Source organism: Pempheris klunzingeri, chromosome 2 (assembly GCF_042242105.1).
Source record: "Pempheris klunzingeri isolate RE-2024b chromosome 2, fPemKlu1.hap1, whole genome shotgun sequence".
NCBI classification, from domain to species: Eukaryota; Metazoa; Chordata; class Actinopteri; order Acropomatiformes; family Pempheridae; genus Pempheris; species Pempheris klunzingeri.
In genome coordinates this window covers 23,849,208-23,862,579 of record NC_092013.1, presented here as the reverse complement: position 1 = coordinate 23,862,579, position 13,372 = coordinate 23,849,208, and the positions used below count along the sequence as shown (strand labels likewise).

Sequence of the window (13,372 nt, the reverse complement as noted above, 5' to 3'; positions counted from 1 at the left end):
CTGTCTTACTTACTTACTGTCGTGTGGAATTGACTGATCAGAATCTTATGTTGGGTGATATATGAGATCAGGCATAATTTCAACCGTCCTTTTGTTACGACCACACACAAGAAAATACTCTGCTTGAGGCAAACAGATGGTAAAAAAGTTTACTGTTGAACACAATCAACAAAGACAAGGCACAAAAAGACAAGGCACCAAAAGCAGACAAAATCCAAAAATACTTAGTGAAAAATACAAACCTGATGAGACTCTAACACTCTAAACAAGATTGTAACACTGACTAGGATGCACAAGATGATATGGGGAAGATACAGACGATATATGCACCAGGGAGGGGAGCAAAAACACAAAAGAGCAGGCAGTCGAAGGGTTTGAAATGAGAAATTGAACGCCACAATAAAACAGGAAATACAAAACACATGAACAACACTTAACAAACTTGACAAGACCTAAAAAAACATAAGTTTGTGAAAGGCTAAGTGTACAGTAAGTCTGAAACTGTTTCAGGTTCAGAGTAATGCCAAAGGACTTATAACGTTTAGGACTAATGTCTTTACATTTCCTGAATGAGAAGAAAAGAGAAGCCTGTGTGATCATTTTTATTAGATGAGAATAGATTAGACTGAGGGTGGCTCTGTTGTTCAGAGTCCTGTTTCCACCAATTTGTCATGTAATACTATTACGATTACGACCACAATAGGCTGCCAGCTGACCAATCACTAAACAGACTCACACTGAAGGGGTGTTGCTTACATCTTTTCCTCACGTTACACCCAGTGAAGGAGCAAGGAGAGGTAAACTGAGGAAACACATTTTTCTTACAATGAACTGCAACTATTGGCATTTATCAAAACATTCATAAAAACTTGTGTTATTCTGTATTTATACTGTATCAGTGGAACCACAGCATGTGAAGTACTTCACTGCTCAGATACTGAATGCACATGAGACATTCTCACTGGCAGCAATGCTGTTTTTTAAATGTTTTTTTTTTTTTTTTTGTAAATCCATAATTTGATAATACAGGTTGTGGTTTTGTTGTCTTCTAATCTGTAGAAATGATGTATTATGTAAATATATCTCACACAAATCATAATTTCTTTCCCTGATGCAAAGGGTTTTTCAGCCTCTTGTTTGGCTGCTGAATGGCAACGATGGTGATGATGGACAATTAGAATGTGTTTACGGCTGAAAGATAACAGACTCTCCTGCTCTCCCTGACTGTAATATTAGTCATAATACAGGTTAAGAAGAAGAAAGAAGAAAAAGAAAAAAAAAATTGGAATTCATCCATTTATCCATAAGTGATTGGAACATACACAACAATGGTGGACAACTAAGCCAATCCATGGCTTTACATAATTTCTATTCTAATTTATAGTCTATGAAAATGCACACAGGTACTTCTATCAGCACAGAGACTCTAATGAGATTAATCGTTGGAGTCGTTTCATTTGTTAATTACATCAGATCTTCTGTACTGATACAGAGCCGACATCCATCTCACCTGATCTTTCCTGAGCAAAGACAAAATGTAAAAAATTTACATCTAACTATATTAATAAATCCCACTGAAATGCAGGACAGTGTGGTTGGATTTGCTTTTCTCTGTAATATGTTTTTCATCAGAGCCAGGATGGGACACACTGGAGGATTATGAAGCCAATTTACACCAGATCTGCCCATCCTCACAATCTGAGAAGGGATTCCTAATTGGATGCTTGTTCAGGGCAGATAGTCAGAGAAGATTATCTGATAGTGTGAGAGGTTTACAAATTTATTAGGATGTTTGATCCGGCCCAGCACGGCAGAGTCAGATGGACCCCAGTAGGAATGTGTTCAACAGGAGGAGTACAAAGCAAAGTGAATGAAGGAATATCACTGATTTTAGACTTCTCAGTATACTTATTTACATACATGATCCATCTATCCATCCATCCATCCTCTTCACCACTTCTCTTGTTCAGGGCATTGATGTGTCATGAGAACTGGATACTGTACTCCAAGATGGCACCCAGTTCATTATTAAAACCAAGCCCCCAAGAAGTGCACCAAGCTTAGAGACAAAATTTGATAGTGGTCAAATCCAGTCATTACAAAGATGGCTTTCATCATGTGATGCCACTGAGTCCAATAAGTAGCACACAAACTTGGGAAAAGAAGCAGCTGGAAAAATGGTGGATACGTTTTTCAGTCCGATAACATTTGGAAACTCAAGATCAGTCGCACAGTGTAATACATTTATAGTAATTCAAGTTGGTTGAGTGCTAAACTGCAAGTTAGCCAGCACAGCTAACTTTAAGGGGCTCATAGAATTGGGTAATGTCACTGCTGAGCACCTCTCATAGGAACAAACAGAGCCCTAAGTCCAACGCTGTATCCAGTTCTCTTGAACTGCCAAACATGAGCATAAGACATAAGAAAGCCTCTTTTGTAATAGAGGTCTTTGAGGGAAAAGCTTTCTGGGCTGCAGGGCTGAGTGATGGTGCTAAAGCACATGCTAAAGTAAGAAGTTAGCATTTAGCTTAGCGGCACAGCTTATTATGGCCACCAGCACCTGAGTGAGGTGCTAGCATGAATGGAAACTAGACTGTGGAATAAGTGTGAACTTAGAACTCTCAGCTGATAAAACACGCTTCGCTCATCTCATTTTGGAGTCAGCAAAATCGTCTCAAACTGTTAATTAACAAGAGCAAACAGTGAGAGAGCGAGAGCCTCAGCCGAATATGAACCCTGAATAAGAAGAATTGTCGTTTCCTTATCTGTGATTTAACGTCTATGATTTTAAGCCTCCATGTGCTCATAGCTGCTAGTGTTTCATCATTCTGCTCTGGTGAATACGTTCTCAGCTTCCAGAGATACTATATGCTGAAAAGAAAAGGTTGAATTATTAGCAATTATTAGCTGCTGTCCTGTAAGTTGGGCAAAGTCGTGGAAAATCATTGCTCTTGAGAACTTCGTTTCTCCAGCATCATTCATGACTCTACCAGGACCATCCATCCATCCATCCATTTTCAACCGCTTATCCGGGGTCGGGTCGCGGGGGCAGCAGTTTTAGCAGAGATGCCCAAACTTCCCGGGCCCCAGACACCTCCTCCAGCTCATCCGGTGGGACCCCGAGGCGTTCCCAGGCCAGCCGAGAGACATAGTCCCTCCAGCGTGTCCTGGGTCTTCCCCGGGGCCTCCTTCCGGTGGGACATGCCCGGAAAACCTCCCCAGGGAGGCGTCCAGGAGGCATCCGAAACAGATGCCCGAGCCACCTCAGCTGGCTCCTCTCGATGTGGAGGAGCAGCGGCTCTACTCCGAGCCCCTCCCGGATGGTCGAACTCCTCACCCTATCTCTAAGGGTGAGTCCGGCCACCCTGCGGAGGAAACTCATTTCGGCCGCTTGTATCCGAGATCTTGTTCTTTCGGTCATGACCCAAAGTTCATGACCATAGGTGAGGGTAGGAACGTAGATCGACCGGTAAATCGAGAGCTTTGCCTTTTGGCTCAGCTCCCTCTTCACCACGACGGACCGATACAGCGACCGCATTACTGCAGACGCTGCACCGATCCGCCTGTCGATCTCACGCTCCATCCTTCCCCCACTCGTGAACAAGACCCCGAGATACTTGAACTCCTCCACCTGAGGCAAGGACTCTCCACCGACCCGGAGATGGCAAACCACCTTTTTCCGGTCGAGAACCATGGCCTCGGACTTGGAGGTGCTGATTCTCATCCCAGCCGTTTCGCACTCGGCTGCAAACCGCCCCAGTGCACACTGGAGGTCCCGGCCTGACGAAGCCAACATGACAACATCATCCGCAAAAAGCAGAGATGCTATCATGCGGTCCCCAAACCGGACCCCCTCCGGCCCCTGGCTGCGCCTAGAAATTCTGTCCATAAAAATAATGAACAGAACCGGTGACAAAGGGCAGCCCTGCCGGAGTCCAACATGCACCGGGAACAGGTCTGACTTACTGCCGGCAATGCGAACCAGACTCCTACTCCGGTCGTACAGGGACCGGACAGCCCTTAGCAAAGGGCCCCGGACCCCATACTCCCGAAGCACCCCCCACAAGATGCCACGAGGGACACGGTCGAATGCCTTCTCCAAGTCCACAAAGCACATGTGGACAGGTTGGGCAAACTCCCATGAACCCTCGAGCACCCGATGGAGAGTGTGGAGCTGGTCCAGTGTTCCGCGACCAGGACGGAACCCGCATTGTTCCTCCTGAATCCGAGGTTCGACTATCGGCCGTATCCTCCTCTCCAGTACCCTGGAATAAACTTTCCCGGGGAGGCTGAGGAGTGTGATCCCCCTATAGTTGGAACACATCCTCCGGTCCCCCTTCTTAAAAAGAGGGACCACCACCCCGGTCTGCCACTCCAGAGGCACTGTCCCCGACCGCCAGGCGATGTTACAGAGACGTGTCAACCAAGACAGTCCCTGTACATCCAGAGACTTGAGGTATTCAGGGCGGATCTCGTCCACCCCTGGTGCCTTGCCACCGAGGAGCTTTCTGACCACCTCGGCGACTTCGGCTTGGGTGATGAACGAGTCCACTTCTGAATCCCCAGCCTCTGCCTCCTCAATGGAAGACCTGGCGGTGGGATTGAGGAGATCCTCGAAGTATTCCTTCCACCGCCCGACGACATCCCCAGTCGAGGTCAACAGCTCCCCACCCTCACTGTAAACAGTGTTGGTGGGGTACTGCTTCCCCCTCCTGAGGCGCCGGACGGTTTGCCAGAATTTCCTCGAGGCCGACCGGTAGTCCTCCTCCATGGCCTCCCCGAACTCCTCCCAGGCCCGAGTTTTTGCCTCCACAACCGCCCGGGCTGCAGCACGCTTGGCCTGCCGGTACCTGTCAGCTGCCTCAGGAGTCCCACGAGCCAATAAGGCCCGGTAGGACTCCTTCTTCAGCTTGACGGCATCCCTTACTTCCAGTGTCCACCACCGGGTTCGGGGATTGCCGCCACGACAGGCACCAGAGACCTTACGGCCACAGCTCCGAGCGGCCGCGCCGACAATGGAGGTGGAGAACATGGTCCACTCGGACTCAATATCTCCAACCTCCCCCGGGATCTGTGAGAAGCTCTCCCGGAGGTGGGAGTTGAAAACCGCAGCGACAGCGGGTTCCGCCAGACGTTCCCAACAGACCCTCACGATACGCTTGGGCCTGCCGAGTCTCTCCGGCTTCCTCCCCTGCCAGCGGATCCAACTCACCACCAGGTGGTGATCAGTTGACAGCTCAGCCCCTCTCTTCACCCGAGTGTCCAGAACACACGGACGGAGGTCAGATGACACGACAACGAAGTCGATCATCGACCTCCGGCCTAGGACGTCCTGGTGCCACGTGCACCGATGGACGCCCTTGTGCTCGAACATGGTGTTCGTTATGGACAGTCTGTGACTAGCACAGAAGTCCAACAACAGAACACCACTCGGGTTCAGATCGGGGAGGCCGTTCCTCCCAATCACGCCTCTCCAGGTCTCACTGTCGCTGCCCACGTGGGCGTTGAAGTCCCCCAGTAGAACAATGGAGTCCCCAGTCGGCGCACCATCCAGCACCCCTCCCAGGGACTCCAAGAAGGCCGGGTACTCTGCACTGCTGTTCGGCCCATAGGCCGAGACCACAGTGAGAGACCTGTCCCCGACCCGAAGGCGCAGGGACGCGACCCTCTCGTTCACCGGGGTAAACTCCAACACATGGCGGCTGAGCTGTGGGGCTATAAGCAAGCCCACACCAGCCCGCCGCCGCACACCGCGGGCAACACCAGAGAAATGGAGAGTCCAGCCCCTCTCGAGGAGCTGGGTTCCAGAGCCCAAGCTGTGAGTGGAGGTGAGCCCGACTATATCTAGCCGGTACCTCTCAACCTCCCGCACAAGCTCCGGCTCCTTCCCCCCCAGCGAGGTGACATTCCATGTCCCTACAGCTAGAGGCTGTCTCCGAGGCCCAGGTCGTCGGGGCACTCCGCCTCGACCGCCACCCGTGCCACATAGCACCCGACCCCTACGGCTCCCTCTGCGGGTGGTGGGCCCACAGGAGGTCGGACCCACGTCATCTATTCGGGCTGGGCCCGGCCGGGCCCCGTGGGCAAAGGCCCGGCCACCAGGCGCTCGCATGCGAGCCCCAGCCCCGGGCCTGGCTCCAGGGGGGGGCCCCGGCTGCGCCATACCGGACGACGTCACGGTCCTTCGTTGTCTTCTCTTCATAGGGGTTTTTTGAACTGCTCTTAGTCTGGCCCGTCACCTAGGACCTGTTTGCCTTGGGAGACCCTACCAGGGGCATAAAGCCCCAGACAACATAGCTCCTAAGGATCATACGAGCACTCAAACTCCCCCACCACGATAAGGTGGCAGCTCAAGGGGGAGTGGCAGCTCAAGGGGGACCAGGACACACTGGGGAATCTAACAGGTGTCTGTTGTGGATATGAGTGTGTGTGTGTGTGTGTGTGATCCCAGCAAGAGTTTACATTGTTCTGAATAAGAGGAAAAAAGCAATCTGTATCATATCGTGTGGGATGTATTCTGGTGTATACTAAAACCATCTGCAGTATAAAAATCCAGCACAATAAACAATAAATCACCAAGCACAGTCACTGCTTTGTTTGTAGGTGGGTGTACTGTAGAGTCACCAGCACCCCCAAACCTGCTTTGGTTTATATACAATATTTACAGTCATTTCCTACATGACTAGCCATATTAATCCATCAGTAATAATAAGCCAAAGATATGATAGTGTATAACAGTATGGCACTAAAAGGAGCTGTTTTTTTCATTTGATACTTAAAATACCTATTGATGATAACAACACTTGTGTATTTTTAGTTAAAGCTAAACTCCACTTATTTGCCACCTCATGTGTAGAGGAGCACTACTGTATATGTTTTATATCTACAGTATAAAGCCTTTGGCGTCTACAGAGGGTGCTGTGCAAAGTATGATAAATGTCCTCAAGTGATGTTACCTGAGTCAGCATTGGCTGGAGGAGACCACAAGTTTAAAAATATAAAGAATTTGTCAGTATAGAGTCAAAAAGAGCCGAGTTCACAAGACCTCTGTAGCCTGCTCCTCATCTCTGCTGCTGACCGGAGGCTCCGTGCTGCATTAGCTGCCACCAGCACAATGCACCTGAATCTCCCACCAGACGGCCGGTGGTTCAGCTGCATTGTTGTTACACCCCTATAGCTGTTGGCCACTCCGATTACCAGTTCTAAGCCTTTTACATCTTCCTTTTTTTTTTTTTTTAAATCGAAAGGGGATCAGCCTTTTATATCTGCTGAATCTGTGGTTTAAACGAAATGACAACTCATTTCTATTGGTTAGCCTTTTTGTTAACTCTCAGTTCAGTTTCAGTTCACTTCAGTGTTTGTTATTTTGGTCGTGTGCTTTAACCCTTTATAGGCCACTCATTGAAATACTTAGAAATTAAAAATTTCAACCCTAGACCATTACTGGTGGTCATTACATGACTTTTTTTTACTTTTGTGAGTTTTTCAAAATAAAATTCAGTTTTTTGGTGAAAATCAAGGTCAATGAAGTCACCATATATGGTTTCTTGCCAGTCTGTCATGTAGCCTGATTGTCGCTGATTAGCTTGGAGAAATCTCGTAGTTCTACTGCCTCATGGTGAGGCAAGGGGCGGCATTTTGAACTCCCACTTAAGTTACCAAATATGGTCCCTCGCCCGATAAAGGGTTAACCTTTGTCTGCGTATCGAGTGCTGGTATGTTTGTACTCGTATTTATGTATATTATATTCTAAATTTGTATGTACCGTTTAAAAAAGTGCTATATAAATAAAATCAATATTATTATCATATTGTGAGTAAAGTAGAAGCCAGAGACAAAAACTGGAATTTGTGGAATAGTATTTATTATTATCATTTAAATAAAAATTTCTGTTGCTGGCTCTGTCACATCAATATTGGTCCTTTTTAAAACCAGAGTGTGATGGTGTTTTAGCAGCATGAAGCCGTGGAGTACTTATAAGCTTTCACTGCATTTCATTTATGTTGCATTTTTGTTTCCTTTAGTAAAGGATGCATATTATGCTCGTTTTCACATTCATATTTCAGCCGTTTGGAGCTCCTGCTAGAATATTTTTGCATGCTCTGATGTTCAAAAGTCTGATTATTTTTCGCATACTGTGCACACTGGATGCTGCTCTGTTCGCAGTCTCTCTGTGGCACCCCTCTCAGTGTGTCCTCTCTCTCACACACACACACACACACACACAAAACATGTTTTGCGGTCGCTCTGAAGACATTTTTATCCCGAGTTCATCCAAAATAAAGTAAATCTGCTGGGTCTTCACTTCCTCAGATGGCGCGAGGACACATGAACGCCGTTGTGTGGGGTTTCGCAGCCAGCAGCAGGACAATCTGCCTGCTTTTGCGTGCACCTTCAACATGTTATTATACCTGAGCTAGCATTAGCGAGATAACAACAATGGCAGACAGCGAGGTGGATTCAGGTTTTGAGCGAGCGGGACAGTCGGCCTGGTGAGGGGCTAAAAGGAGGTCACATGTTTGAAAGATCACAAGCTGGGCCAATTCTGAACAGAGCACTTTTACACATATTTACTGAACGATGGAGCAGAGAGAGAGAGCGAGGATGGTCTTTTCTCATAGTTTTAGGGTCTTTAGACGCACCGAGGACACATACTGATGTTGAAAAGACATTAAAAAAGTACATTTTACAGAATACTGTATGTCCTCTTCAGAGATGCTTCTCCCTTGAGCTCCTAACTTCTTATTGACAAAGTTTAAGAATGTGTTTGGTATGTTTGCTTCATATTTGGAGCTGTGTGTGCCCAATTGTTTTTTTTAGTTAGTCCTCACCTCTTTATGAACCTTGCCAGTTATGAAAATGATAGCAAATGAAAAGATGTTCCTCTTAAGACAGTGCACCTCTCCAGGCTTGGTGATGTTTACTTGTGTTGACTGGGAGGATGCACTGCCTTTTAAAAGGAACAGTTAGGGAATAAAAATCCACCAACACCACAGACTACATGACAGACAGTCAGTACCTACCATATTCCCGCTGAGACACACCACTACACCTCTACACTATTTTCACAAATGCCACCCATCAAACACACTTGTGCCATAACATCTTGCCGGAAAAATATCATAGCCTATATGGTTCAAGTGTCACTCAGGAAATCCCTCCTTTTCCTTTTCAGCTATGAAACAGGCATGTTTTCTAACACTACAGGTGTGATTTGATCCACAGCATTCTTCTGCTTCTGTATTCAAAGCCATGTCTCTGCTTCTTCACAACGCTAAATTATTCACCTCAATAGCCCCTGGTAAGCCAGATGTGGCAGAGCTTTTGCTATTAGGCCTCCCATTATAGCTTCTTTCCCTTTATCCTCATAACTCCTTTGTGTGTATTTTGTGGTGTGTGCTGCTCCACAGATTACAAAGGGGAGCTATTACTGAAACTATATGTCCAGGCGTGACAGTCGAACCTAATACGAGTTAGCGGAGGTACGTGTAGGCTGATTTTCTTAGGCAATTTGAGATCAAGGCGCAGAAGAGTAATCAGTGTATTCAGAAGATTAATAACCTGTGTTTGAATGTGCTGCTGTTAACAGAGTCAGAGAAGAAGAAAATCCTGGGGCCTGGGGGGTTGTCTCCCATGTTATGTATGGATCAATTATCCTAATGTGCTACAGTGACATACATGAGCTACGCGGGCTGTCACGTCACATGTCGGGCAAAATATTAAAGGATGGGAGAGAATAAAGGAGGGAGAGGAGATGAAAAGCACATAATGATAATACATAATTCTGCTGTATGTTTCTTCGCCGCTTATAATCCTAAAAAAACTGAAGACAGACTTATTGTGAACCGAGTATACAAATGTAGAAAAATGCAGCATTTTGTCTTCTTTTCTGTTTTCCTCTCCTTCTCTCGGCCTTTATTCCCTCCTGTCACAGGGCTTTGCTGTGGCTTAATGGGTCAATCAGACTGTGTTTCGCTCTGATGGGTCTCTGTCAGGGTTTATGTGGCCATAATCTGCACCAGGACGACTCGTTCACTCTGCAGCTGGAATCCACCAAGGGCCACCAGTCTTTTAACTTTTGCAGCTGAAACCTCCTCAGGACGAATCACACTTAGTAGTTTACACACACACACAGACAGACACACGCTGAGACACACACACACACACACACACACACACACACATCTGTGATTTCTCAGTCCCAGCCATACTGTGTAATTCTAAACTTGGGGAAACAGTTAAATACTGATGATGTATGCATATTCAGCAGGATAAGGATTTACATACTTAAAGGGGTGGAGAAGATCCGTTTTTCTCACAAATTATTTTACTTCTTACATCTTCGCCATCTAACAAGACTCCATTAGTGTCATATTTACATATTAGCACGTTTGCAGGAACATGCAGGAGAGACCTGCTTAACTTCATGTTGCCCCAGAATTCAGTAGAATTCTAGATGAATAGCTGTGTCTAATTGAAAATATGTATGGATCTATGAATTTAGCAGTTCTTATACACTGTTGCCCATAAAGTTGGAATAATTGTTCAATACCCCCAATTTTGTTAAAGCCTGAATACACAGTTTGCAAAGGTTCATTGTGGTTTAAGTTTCACTGTGATCTGTTTGGAAGAGTTTGATCAATAAAGTTGAGAAGATATACACTTTATTTATCAAGAATGAATCCCATTGTCACAATCATTTCATGAGAAGAGGTAAAAACAGTGTATTTTGAATTCTCTATAGCCATTTCATTACTAGTAGACTCTTTGTATCTACCTGCTGAAGGACTGTAGATGGAAATTAGCCAGTAACTAAATCTGATTGATTCATACATGTGTACATTTATATTCTCCTATATTCTCCCAACCATCTATTAGGCAAAATCTAGTAACAAGATGATTACAATACAAGGATTACACTGCATTTGTATTTCTTGTTATACTACCATCACTATAGACAAGCTCAGCAACCAATTTTATCTTGATTTGCTATTTTGTAGATGGATTTAAATGTTTGTGTTTCTTTCTTTGTGTAGTTAATTTTGATGAGATGTGTGTGGCAGCATTCTCTCTTCTGAATTATGGCGGCTAGACAGTAAGAAAACTTGAACAAATTGGAAAAATTGGAAAGTAGGAATAATGCTCATGTATATGAACTGACATTGGTATTACGAACACTTACATTGTAAATGTACAGTAGTAGAAACATGTTTATTTCTGTTATGAGTCGACAGCTGAGCAAAAGTCAACAGTAAAACAAATGATTTGTGGAAAATCAAAAACTTGTAATGAAACTAGGGAAGTGTTGGATTACTCAGTCGAAATTGTGCCACAGTGTAATCTCACTCACTGTGGAATTTATATGGATGGATTAAACTGTTCATATCCATGATACAGGATTACCAGCTTCATTTAGAAAATGGCAGCTTCTGGCAGTGACTCTGCAAATCGCTAACAAAACCCCCGCACAACTGTGTCTAATATCCACCAGGCCTTGGCTTTGGACAGCGCAAAACCTGTGTGGACAAAATAATATAATGCAGAGATAATGTGTAATATAAAGATTTTATACTGTATCAATCACATTCATCAGTCACAATGCATAATACCCTAACTTGGTACTAAAACCATTATTAACTATTCACAAACAGGAATATTTTTATCAATAACATCTGTGTAAATGCAAGTCAGAGCTTTATCTATCAACCTCTTATACATGTAGAAAACAATTGCTTGAAACATTTGAAAATGCTTATACTGGATCTTTCTGGGTGGGCCTCAAATCACGGCTTGACGATGCACTGGTCCGCCCAACCAGTAGCTTGCGGCTAAACCTATCTGAGGCACCTATGATATACAATGCAGTGATAACAGAGGAAAGCTGCTCTAACTCACAGACATGTCTCTCTGGAAAAGATAACGTCCGCAATAGCGGAGCCGCCAACACAAGCCATCTTGGTTGGCTGGGTTGAAGAAGGTTAAACTGGTAACGTAAGGCGAGGCGAGGTTAAGCTATAACGGGGCAGCAGCAGGCTTCAAAAATAAACACAGCCTATCAAGTCTAAAAGTAAGGTGACAGTCGAGCTGTGAATCGTTTGAAACACAAACAAGGAAGGAAAGGAAAGAAACGGTAAACAGCTATTAATGAAATGGAAATCAGAGTGGGCGTCATGTCAGCACCGTCAGTGGACATGCCCCCAGCGTTTCAGAGCAGAGCATAGTGTTTATCTTTTTCAAGAATTTGAAACCTAATTTTAGATACTTGGGGATTTTTTATTATCATTCAAATTTGGCTGGGTGGTTAATAACACATTATTCTTTGGGGTGACAAACTCAGAGCACGTATATGTTATTGCTTTACGTGGACTTTAAGGGAAAGACACCACAGCAAATGGAAACTATTTTCTCCCCAGTTATTTCCTCTCTTCCTCCCCCCCCCCTTCCTCTCTCTTGACATCTGCTGCTAATCCTCTCCAGGCTGGAGACTCTGTTTCATCCCATCCCCAGCCTCAATTGAGATTAATTCAATTCATCACTTGTAATTTCTTTTTCCCTTTAGTAAATGCCTTGTATATTAGCCTGGCAGTTGGTCTCTTCAGAGGGCAAAATTGATTATTCATGCTACGTGATACTTTGAGGATTCACTGTGTATACATGTGTCGTTTGAACCAGGAAGTCTTCCACGTGGCCCCTGTGAGTCACAAATGACTTTCTGCAAGTGTTGGCCCATGGTCACAACATATTTACAATGCATGAAACCACAATGTTGCTTGTAGTGAATAACCCCTCGAGAATTATCAGCCGAATCTGCAGCGGATAGTTGCAGACAGTTTCAGCTAAATGTTGAGCTTCCTGACCCACACTTTACAGTTTTGGTTCACTTTCATTGCGCTCATAGTATCCTTTTCAAAGAAAAAGCTCTAACAACTCACTGTACACTAGCAAACAGCACAATCAGAGACTGGCTGGAGTATTTAGCACCTAAAGAGGCAGATGATTCCCTCAAGACCAAAAATAGAGCTCAAAAACTTCAAACACAGTCGCATGTCAAATTAAATTGTTAAAATAATGTAAACTGCCAAAACCATTGTAGGGTAGAGCAAAAAGCAGACCGTTCTCATTCTCAGGTTGTCAAATATTACTGCTTTGTCAGCCTGTTTGGCAACTGATACCAACGAACAAGGCACCCTTTCGCATCTGTATTAGACGCGGTATGAGAGCATGAATGAAATGTTAAAGGGCAATGCACTGTAGTATAAAGAGCGAGATGTCTGCACAGGGAGAGGAGGAGGCCAGGGTGGATTGATGGATCAAACACAGGACTTTAGCTCAGTAGGCCAGGGTTCATGTTCAATGCAAAACTTAAATTTAC

The 13,372-nt window shown here is 45.1% G+C and overlaps 1 protein-coding gene across 1 annotated transcript in view; it reads left to right on the top strand.

Annotated features, from left to right (window-relative positions):
• grm7 (glutamate metabotropic receptor 7) overlaps positions 1 to 13,372 on the top strand; it is a 276,820-nt gene that overhangs the window by 204,592 nt on the left and 58,856 nt on the right. The gene's annotated exons all lie outside the window — the stretch shown is intronic.